General features: G+C 38.4%; 1 long non-coding RNA gene across 1 annotated transcript; it reads right to left on the reverse strand.

Moving 5' to 3' along the window:
• Positions 1-2,002: 2,002 nt before the first annotated feature.
• LOC138645224 (uncharacterized) lies at positions 2,003-5,540 on the reverse strand. The gene is made up of 2 exons (XR_011314718.1): positions 5,480-5,540; positions 2,003-4,213 (listed from the first exon to the last, which is right to left on the reverse strand). It is a non-coding gene; the product is annotated as an uncharacterized lncRNA (long non-coding RNA).
• Positions 5,541-6,201: the final 661 nt, after the last annotated feature.

Consider the following 6,201-nt stretch of genomic DNA (forward strand, 5'->3'; position numbering starts at 1 on the left):
CACAGTGTCTGAACAGCTTGGGGCCCTGGCTACCCTTAATTCAACCCTGATTGCATGGCCTGTATTAACGCATAGGGTATTCTACAATATGTATGTATATAGCAGCCACATAGTATATAGCACAGGCCACGTAGTATTTGTCTGCTATATACTACATGGCTCCTATATACTATGTGGCCTGTGCTATATACTATGTGGCTGCTATATACATACATAAATACATATTCTAGAACACCCGATGCGTTAGAATCAGGCCACCATCTAGTATATAATAGTCTCATTGTATCCTATTTTAGGTGTGTATAACTGTCTCAGTATACCCCGTTTGATTTATATACAGCAGTCTTAGTGTATCCTATATTTCTATATACAGTATATACAGCATTCTCAGTGTTTCCTACATGATATTGTAAGATGACTCTAGGACATCTAGTGGGTGGGAGATAAACCTGGAGTAATGCTTTAGAACATATAAGAATGGTTAATCAGCCCTTAAAAAAGGGTTAATCAGCCATGACAGGTTGATTGCGAGCAACTGAAGAGTTGGGAAAGACAGATGCTCACCATATCTCCATCCCTGGGCATGGTTCACTTTGTAAAATGAGGCCTGCTTTTCTCACACATGCCTGTGTGTATGGAGGTGTGCAGATCTCCTAGACCGAGTGCCTTTGCTAAAGGACTAGGAAGCTGGTCTCTAACCCAGTCGGGCTAACCTGCACGATTGTATGGACTTGTTACTTGATGTTTCACTTAGTGCCGGACAGAGGCTGTACTTAAAGGTGTTTTCCCACAAAGTTAATTTTAATCAACATGTTAATCACAAGATCTTGGTATAATAATAAGTTCTACAGTTGGATTTGTTTGTTTTTTTAAATGTTCCTGTGCCAAGATAATCTTAAAATGTGCCTCTGATGTGCACTGTGTAATGGCTGTGTCTCTGTATATTCTCTTTTGCTTTCTCCCCTGCCCAGGAGCTATGGTATGATCAGATCATGTTTTTGCATGATCAGACATGGCCATTAGACAGTACACAGCAGGGGCACATTTATAAGATTATCTCAGCACAGAAACCTTATTTTTATAAACACATCCAGTTGTGGAACTTATTTTTATTACACGATCTGTTGATTAAAATGTACTTTGTACGTGGGACAACCCCTTAAAGTTTTCCTGTGACATAGTTTATGAGGACTAAAATAAACCATTCTTATTTTAAATAGAAATGGTTCCTGTGATACCTCAGATCGCTACCGAGTAGCATTGTTACAATGTATATATATATATATATATATATATATATATAGCAATCTCAGTGTATCCTATGCAATGTATATACAGAAGTCTCAAAGTATCCTGTGTGATATGTATACAGAAAACTCTGTGTATCCTATATGATGTAAAGGGAGCAGTTTTGTTTTATCGTATGTGATGGATATACAGCAAACATAGTCTATGGTATGTGAAGTATACATAAACCCTGTTTGATGTAAATATAGTAGTCTCATTGTATCTTATGTGATGTATCTATAGTAGTTTCATAGACTATGTAATATGTATACAGCAGTTTTTGTGCTTCTTATGTTATGTATATAAATTTGTATAACTGTAGCCTTTGTGATGTATATACAGCAGTCTCAGTGTGTCCTATGTGATGTACACAGTACTTTCAGTGTTTCTCTTGTAATGTATTCAGCAGTCTCAGTGTAATCTGTTATGTATAAACAGACTGTGTATCCTATGTGATGTTTACACAAAAGGTTCTGTGTATCCTATATGATGTATATATGTCATGGCTCTGGGTTCTTCTAAACAGATGCTGTCAATTAAAGGGCACTTCATTCCCTCACCTTACAGCAACCATTTCCGAGCCTGCAGTCCTCCATTATAGCAAAATACAACCCGACGTTTCTGTTGGCATAGCCATGGAATAGGAAATAGGCAAACACTCAGTGTAATTGGAAATGTATTTGCTTCCCTGCTTCAGGAATTAAGAAAATAATCATTTTTTTCCAATTCTGCCATTTTTATTTAAAATAAATAGTCAAATAGAAAATTTACATTACATTTTACATTTTAAAGTAAAACACGGCAACGACACAGAAATCACATCCGCGCATTGACATAGCATAATATAAAATGTAGGTACTAGAGGTACCATTGGGTTTTTTATTTGAAGAATTTGCCTTCACCTAATGTGAAATGTTTGGCAATTTATCTCAGTGCAATTCTTATCATTCATAACACATTTTATCATAGAAATAGGGTTAAAACTGCAGAATAAATACATATGGGAATATTGCAGCAAATGCTACTGAACGGAGATTGGTATTTGACACATTTGGCGCCTTTACTTAAAAAGTAATTGCAAGGCAGTCCCAAAGAATAAAATAAGCTCTGCTACATTTTTTTTTTTTTTTTTTGCAGAGCTGGTGCAGTACGAACTTTTGCCAGCAGATGGAGAACTGTCACACTTACAAAATGAAGGGAGATCTCCACCTGCTGGCAAAAAAAGGTACTGCAGTATTATAAGATTAAAATCCTATTTTTTTTATGTGGAATTTTGCTGGAAAAGGGGCTGTGTGAGATTAGAAAAGCATGGCTGCTTTATTCTGGAAGCAGTGCCACACATGCCCATCTGCTGTAAGTGAGATTGAAAAATTCAAACTGAGCTGTAATACCAGGCACAGACTATGGTGGCACCATTCCTGGAAGAAAGAAGCCATGTTTTTCTAATTTCATATAGGATGAAAAAGTGAGACTTTGCAGGGAAAAAAGGCCACTAATACAGATAGATGACCATAGTCATAGTGCACATACACTACTACACATATTCATTATACTGCTCCATTACATAGAATAAAGGATTAGAATCGCACATTTACAATTGATTTATCTTGTCAGATAATGAGATTAGCAATATCATTGTATAAGCCGATCTCCAGTAATATGTATCTAGTAAGTAACAGTAAAACACATATATATACATACATACATACATACATACATACATACATACATACATACACACAGCACCATGGAATTAATGGCGCTATATAGATAAAAAAAAAAAAATATATATATATATATATTATTAACATCTATTCCATTCCTGTGCACATGTGGCAGAGATGAGCTTGTCATATAGTACAGTACATTGTCATATTTCATAGTTTGCATTCTTAAACTTTCTACATTTTCTTAACCAAGCAAGGAATAATATAAGAAAGCTAAATAACAAACTCAGCTCTGCTACATCAATGCTTAAATATCCGATGCTGCTTAATCTAAGACGTTCGGACCAATTATTATTTTTTTTTTTTAAATCATTCCTTTCAATGCTGGAACATATGTAAGTAAATTAATACATTTTTAATTTATCCTATTTTGAAGACAATGATTATAATAATAATAATAAAAAAAAAACTCTACAGAGACCATACCTGTATGTAATGCTGACCTTCCCCCTTAAAAATCTTTAGTATTAACATAAGACCCCAAATATCTTTGAGACCAGAAAAGACCTACTTTTTTTTTCCCCCATTCACAGAAATGGAACTAGACTGCAATACTAGACACAACCTTAGGAAAACGGTGGCGCTGTTTTCCATATATTAAAAAAAAAATTCCAATTTTTTTTTCTAATTTCATTCAACTCTTTTAGGGTAATCATGGACTATAAATATGCATTATTACTTTCATGAGAAACCGGAATGCAACAGTTTCAGCACAGTGGTCAGGCACAGGCCTCATTTGGTTTGGTGTCGGTATTAGGGCTGCCACATGCCTAACCGCCTAGGATATTGCAATGTATAATTCTACCATAGAACCCAAGAGCGGGACCCTATAGTGACCCAAGTTCAGTAGGACCTTGGAGGACAAGCGGGTCTTGACTGGGTGGTGCAGCCATAATATTGGCAGCATGTGTTTCCATGCAAAGGGCAAGGAATGGGTTAAGCTATATTCCAGCACTATATTGCAGCACTAGTGAAGTTCTTCTGCTGTTTATCCGCAGTCCTTCTTCTCCTCCATTGTGTCCACAGTGTGAAGAAATTGTCGGCCTGGTCAAGTGGTCCTAAACATTTCACAATTTCGATAGAGAACTGTTGAACTGTTAAGAACCACTGAGCCAGGCGGACTATCAGGCAGGAGCGCACGTTCCAGGAGGAGGCGGTGGCTGCAATGTGGACGGGCAGCATTCACACGCTAGACACACCTAGGACAGAATAGATCATGTTAGCAACAAACACGGAATTAATTACACCAGAGACAAGTCCCATCTAAACCCCTGCGTAGACTTAATCCCTTTTGGGAACAATGTTTGATTCCGGGAATTATAAGAAACCGATGAAGTAGAGTTGACGTTGTCATGTACTTCATTGGCGCTTCAACCACCATTGTGTGAAATAGGAAGCTCAGCTCTGCTACATCTGTAATGAGAGCTCTGAAAACATGGGGGTAAATGTAACAAGTTGCCCCCTAGACACTAGTGCCTACAGGGGCTCAGAAGCCCCCATACTACATAAGAACATATTAGAGCTTCAATTATCCAGGTCTAGAAAAACATGGCTGCCTTCCAAAAACAGCACTACCCTTGTTAAGGTTTTACCCCATATTTCAATTCAACATTGCAAAGCTGCAATACCACACATAACCTGGAGACATGGGTGGCGCTGTAGTTAGAAGGCAGACACGTTGTTCTAAGTCTGATCATCCCCTTTAAGACCTCAAGTCTTGGAGTTCAAACCTTGTTGCAGAAGAAAAAAAGAAGGAGGTCCCTAAACTTTTGCATTGACAAGGAAGTATCTGTAAAGATGCTACACTAAAGTCACCACATACTGCTGGAGGCACATGTAATGCACCGCTGTCTAGTGCTGGAACAGGTGCATGTATCCCCACCTGGACCAAGACAACACAGGCATAAAATACATGCATCCATCCCTGCACACACAGGCGTAGCAGTAAACCTATATATTATCTGAACCGGGGGAGTAATAATGCAGACAAAAATAAACAACTAAAAACTTTGAAAAGTTAAAGTTTTCAAAAGTTAACGCTTTCAGTTCTCCTATATATTTTAAACTTTTTTTCCTTAATTATATTATGAAATGCAAGTGCAAAACTAAGTAGCACCTCAAATTATTTGTGGTGCATCCTTCACTGGAAGAAAAAAAAAAATACCGGCTTTGTAGATGTAGCAGAGCTAAGTCTGTGTTTGCAAAGCTTTTAGATCATTTTACTGCAACACAGAAAACATCCTGATATATCACAAAAAGTAGTGCCAGTCGACAAACCCAGCTCTGCTATACCCATGTGTGGCAGGTGTATGCAACAATGTGTAAATAAAGGAATATAATAGAAATAGAAAACCAATTTCCAGCGTTCCTAATCTCTCTCCACTTATGCCCCCGGTGGTCAGGTGCTATGGACTAGCAGATCTGAGTTGGTGCTCCAGTCTTTGCTGTCAAGGTCATGGTCTCACCTGAGTGCCAGGCTTCTCCAGTGCACAATGCGATCTTCTGAGCTTCTCAACAACAAGGGCACTCCTTATATATGCGAGTATCGGCTACCAAGCCATACCTTTACAATCACTGAAGAATGCCACCCTCGCCTGACATTACCAGTTTTTCCAGGCTATTTTTTTTTTCAGGGTGTTTAACAACCATCTAAAGACTGAGCCAAACGTCAGCAGACACGGTCAAACCTGTTCCCTGCAGCTCATGGACTTTCTTCCCTTAGAAATAGAAATTGCTTAACAGGTTTTGTGAAGAAGCTGGAGGTGGCTTCAGATGGGAGTAAGAAACTCCACCCAGGTGTAACCCTCTCCGCAGCTATTAACGCCACAGTAAAGGAGCTGTGATTATTATTATGTAAGTCTAGGGGATGATGGCTCCATGTGTCGAAGGCAGGGCGGCTTTATCAATGAATCACATCTTAATAGCTATAGGTGACACCACTGTCCTCAGGAAAATTACCGTGAAGACCTAGAAAAGACACACAGGAAATTATACTATAATCTAAAGTTTTATAACGTTTTGTTTAGGATGGTCTTGAGCAGGTGCTGAGATCTAGACTGCATGATATGGATCAAGTGAAGGATCTTAAGTAGGTGGTAATATTTGGAGCAGGTGTAGTGGTCCTGAGCAGGTAAGCAGGTACTAAGACATGGCACGGGTAGTGTCCCATGGGAAGGTGCTAAGATGT

Source organism: Ranitomeya imitator, chromosome 1 (genome assembly GCF_032444005.1).
Source record: "Ranitomeya imitator isolate aRanImi1 chromosome 1, aRanImi1.pri, whole genome shotgun sequence".
NCBI lineage: Eukaryota > Metazoa > Chordata > Amphibia > Anura > Dendrobatidae > Ranitomeya > Ranitomeya imitator.